Source organism: Aplysia californica, unplaced genomic scaffold, assembly GCF_000002075.1.
Source record: "Aplysia californica isolate F4 #8 unplaced genomic scaffold, AplCal3.0 scaffold00888, whole genome shotgun sequence".
NCBI classification, from domain to species: Eukaryota; Metazoa; Mollusca; class Gastropoda; order Aplysiida; family Aplysiidae; genus Aplysia; species Aplysia californica.
In genome coordinates this window covers 166,279-171,553 of record NW_004798158.1, presented here as the reverse complement: position 1 = coordinate 171,553, position 5,275 = coordinate 166,279, and positions in this window count along the sequence as shown.

Sequence of the window (5,275 nt, the reverse complement as noted above, 5' to 3'; positions counted from 1 at the left end):
GACTTTCTCTAACATTAACTTCCTGTCTGAGTCTGGCATGTCTTTCAAAGAGAGCTGCTCTCACTTCCCACTGCCATCTGCTTGGAAAGAAGGTAATGGTCCTTGTTTTCCAGATCTATTGACTTAACAGAGGATCTTGGAGCATTCAGGACTTCAGGTTTGACATAACAGGCTAGAAACTGTGTGAAGGCCTCCAGAATTTTGTCATACAGCTTGTGCACTTGGGGGGTTCCTTTCTGTAGTGCCAATATACAGTTCTTGAACAGGGGTGTTAGAAACTTGATAGCTTTGCAGAGAAACCGCATCTTTGATCTACTCTCAAAGACCTTGCACACAATTCTGCTTTTCCCTGCCTTCCCAAACATAGTCAGGTTCTTTGCTTTGAGCTTTCTCAACATGCTGAAGATCAGACACCTTTTCCATGCAGGCAGTTTCTTCCTGATTTCTGTTACAATCTTTGAGTACTTCTCTTTTTTGTTTTGTGGTGCCCAGGCGAAGTAAAACAAAGAGATCTGGTCCAAGATGTCCAGTAGTCGAGAGGTGGCATCCATCAAAGACGTCCATCGGTGTCCAGCAAATTCAATTGGAAGAAGGGGAGGCTTTTCAAATAGAGAAGATATCTGACAGATATCATCATGAAGATCAGCACTGAGAGAAAAGTCTCTGTGTATGTCTCCAAGAAGCTTTGCAGTGTAATTTTCTGGATCGAGATGTGTCATGAATGTTTTCACAATGTTGTGAAGATGATGGCAAACATCACCATCAATATCTCGAATCTCAGGCGCAGATTCCTTCAACTTGGCTTGAAACCCATTTTTGCTGCCACGCATATAAGCTGCAGAATCGGACAAGACTGACACTATATTTGTTAAAGGAATGTCATCGTCCTTGAATTTGTTTATCACTGCTGAATACACAGTGTCAGCGTTCACCACTGTCATCTCCACTGATGCATACAGGTGTGTTACACTTCTACCTAACTCTTCACTGAAGTAGCAGACTAAAATTTTCAGAACACGTTTCTTGTTTGATTTCAGAGTGCTCTCGTCAATGTTGACAGAAAATGGTGTTTGTTTCATGGTGCTTACAAGACGTTTCCTGAGAACTCCTGACACACCCACTTTGAGCTTGCATATGGCAGATGTTCATCCCAACTTAAATTCTTTCAGGGCTTTGTGATCTCTGGACAGCTCTTGGGCCGAAGAAACTAAATGGGGGGCAAGTGACAGTGGCAGAGAGTGCTTTGCAATGAAACTACAGATGAGGCCCTCTTCATGTGATCTTCAGTCAGCCATGCTTATTAATGTGGGCATTGGTTGTTGAGGCGTCTGAGATTGAGATGAGCATTGTGCAGCTGTAAGGACATTTTCAGGAGTCCCATATGGAAGTTCTTGTTGTGGGGGCTCCGATTTGCCTTCCTCTAAACACTTCAGTTTCTTGAATATGGAAGCAAGAGCTGGCTGTGTCGCCCTCTCCCTTTTTTTCTCTTTCATCTTTGTCACGTGTGCTGGGCGTTTCACATGATCAGACAGGGCTTTTTTTCCTGAGCTCCCATACTTAATTTTGTCCTCACAGAACACACAGTATACTGCGCCAGCCTCTTTCAGCTTCCTGAAACAGTCCGAATAGTATCCACCACCAAACTCGGGTGCCTCTTTCTCTTGCAGCCATTCTCATTTGAATTTGTTTATCAGACCTTTGTCCAACGTCTTTACACAAGTGTGACCACGCACAATGAAAACGTTATCCATTCTTCACTTCTTCCGTTAGATCTACAGTCTTGATAGAAGGAACATGCTGCACAACAGTAAATCCAATTGAAAAAGTATTCCTTCTTGAATGAATCAAAGGCACATGTTGACTACGTTTCTTCTTGACTGTCTTTGTAATCTGTAATCTAGATAGAACTACGACGTTCGTATCACGGTGGGAGAGATGGCTTGGCCTAATCAAAACAATGACTGCGCTTGCACAGAGGAATTCTCTAGCTCCGGTTTTTTTAATTCACAACTGGAAATCCACCAGTGGACTCTTCGTACTCGAATCGTATCACATTTTTTCGCTCTTGGCAACGGGCCAGAATTAAACTCTCGGCCGACCGGAGAATTTACCGGAGGATCGGACGCTAAAAACTGGAGGCCCCGGAAAATCGCTAAAAACCCGGATTTCCGGTTTTAACCGAAAAAAGGGCATCCCTGATGAATGTGGCCCGTGTTGAATTGGTAATGATTAAAACAAAACTACCCATCTTGAAAATTAAAATGAGTAGTTTTTGGCTTAGCTGAAAGGAATCAATTCAATCTAACATTCTATTTTGAATTGTATGAAATGTTCTTGATTGACATGTGCTGTTAAAGTCAGTTTTAGTCTTTGCTTTTGAGAGCCTGAGTATTTCAACTGTTTTTGCCCAGTTCCCTCCTGCATTGGTCCACGAGATATTCGGAATTGTTTAACCCTATCCGTACGCCCTGGGGTCATTTTCTACCCCTGGGGTTGTATTCTTCACCTTTAGAATACTTCTAGTACGAAGATCTCGTTGAAACTTTCAATAATTTCTCAAAAAATTGTTTTGACAGACTGCTATGCAAAGCGTACGGATTAGATTAACAGGTCAATTTCCTCTTTGGAAGTGGTGGCACAGAGCTCCCCACGTCGTATGGATACGATAGTAAAACGTGACATACAGATAAGGTTAAGTGGTGGCAGAGTTACCTTCGTCGTATGGATACGATAGTCCGGAATTGGTTAATTAGGCCTGTGACTTGGACATGCTTGCCCATGCCTGCTTTACTCAAACTTGCCTTAGGTTACATGGAAATGTGGGGATCTAAAGACACAAATGGTACCATACGGAACTTTCCTACTGTGTACCACCAAACTGTCGGGCAGTCATCCTGTGTCCGTCTTTGCATCTTTGACTCCCGTGCTGTTGTTGTTGTTGTTAGCGATCCATTGACTCTCGTGCCAGTTTCAGAATTCTAGACGCGCTGTTTGCTCAGTCGGTAGCATACTGGGCTATGGTGGGGGCTGTTTTTGAACCTCAGGAGAATCAAACTCACGTCTTCTGCATGCGATGATTAAAGTTAAACATGTAACCCTTACACTACAAACGTTGTTACCAGTACTTTGTTTCTCGACCCCTCCACATAAGCATGAAAATGATTTTTAAAATGTATTCACAACTATTGTTATAATTCCAAAACTGAATTCTTCTAATTTAGTCTTATTATTTTAATACCGGCATTACTATTATTACATGTATTGCAGTCTAGCATGCACACAGAGAAATCGGTGAAACAGGGAAATCTTTTATATGAATTTTCCAATGAACCTATTTTACAAAGATACAAACAAGGTATAAGAAAAAACATCCAAACTTGAAAATCTGTTGGCTATGTGTGTGTTCACCATGTGCATGTTAGACTGTTATAACATTTTGTGAGTGATGCCTGCCTTGGAAGATGGTCATGTCTATAGCTACACCACATCCCGGTCAGTGATCTCATGTGATGTATATATTGCTGTTGATGTTGTCACCTGGGGAAGTGGCACAAGATTGAAGCCTATGTTCTGTCTTTAAGAATGTCTGTTCATTTCTGTTTAAATGCCTGACTTGTCTGGTCTATCACTATCAGCATGTCTGTTCTGTGGTGAGTGATGTGAATTTGCATGCTGTTGTGTAATAGTTTTTATATATGATCTTTGTGTGTGCCTACTGTATGGTGTGGGTGAATGAATTTGCACGCTGTTACAGTACAGCTATATAAAGTGTCGGCTATGTCCGACGTTGTGTCCTTGGAAAAGGTACGTTACACGAATTTCCTATTTGGCTCGGTCCTTTCGGAGATGGACGTTAAACTCGGAGGTCTGGTTGAATAACCTAACTAATACTAATAGTGTTGATAGGGGCATTAAACCTGTCCCATTTCACCATTTTTTCTGTTATATATATATAATATAATAGTTTCTGTGTATTTTTTGTATTTGTACAGTGTGTAAGGGAATTTGTGAGGCTCTCGTGGCCTAGAGGTTAAGGTGTTGGCTTCTCATTCAAAGGTCCCGGGTTCGAATCCGGGTAGCAGTCGAAAAATTTTCGTCTCTAAAATTGTCTCCTTTCACCTCCTTTCCTGCTCTCTAGCAATATTCTGTCGTCTACTTTCGTCTCCTCTTTCTGCCCCCACCTCCTCACCTCCTTTGCCCCCTCCTCTGGGCTCCTGATTCTTTCTGCAGCCTTTCTACTGCTACTCCTTGGCTCCTTTTTACAGCTGTCTTTCTGCCTCACCCCTGATCTTCTGGTAGGAAAGATCTACACCTAGCCTTCTCGGACAAGGGCGAAAAATCTCGGAGGGCCCGTGTGCAAGTTGCGCACGTTAAAGATCCCTCGTGGTCTAAAATCGATAAGAGTAGGCTTCGGCCGCCACCCGCGCAAAATTCAAAATTTCCTACCAACTAAAAGTATTAGGTGTCCTGCACGCTCATAATACTCATATGACCTTATGCAGTTGCGAGCACCGTAAAACACTTACCAAAAAAAAAAAAAAAAAAGTGAATTTGTGTGCAGTTATATATTTTTTTCTTTCTGTCCCCGTCGTTTTATGCTTTAAAAAATCTGAAATTATGCAAACTGAGCCCCAAAATTTTTAATTATGCAATTCTGTTAATTTTAACAAAAAATGATAAAGGAAAATAATCAGAAATTATGCAAAAAATGATCAAATTTTGCTAAATTATGCGGGGTGCATAAAACCACGGGGACATCTTTTATAGTTGTTGCATCAGATGTTAGACTCTGGGAGCCAGGGTGGATCAGGGCACTACAGAGACAGAAATGTGTGATGTTGTGTGTGTAACAGTGATGATGCATTTCATTGCCTCAGAACTATTTTGTCCAAAGTGCACTTTATAGTTAACTCTTTGAACCCCTTCAGACGCTGGTAGCATTCGGCAGTAATGACCCTGTTCCCCACCGGACGCTGGGAGCGTCCAGTACTAGTGATAGTGACAACTGTTTCGTTTTATTTAGTGCTAGTTTTTGCTTGTTTTTCAGAACTATTCCTGAACCAAGTTTATTACTAATGACTAAGCCTTTGTTTCCACTGTTTAGAAGTTGGAGGCGAGCTTTTGGGGTTATAATGAGACATAGTGTACTAGGTTTAGGTGACTGTAGAAAAAAACTCTGGGAAACGGGGGAAAAAACTCAGTGCTTAAAGAGTTAAGTAAACATTGAACAAAATAGCTCTGAGGCGACTATTTGTCCATCACCTTTGCTGGTTAA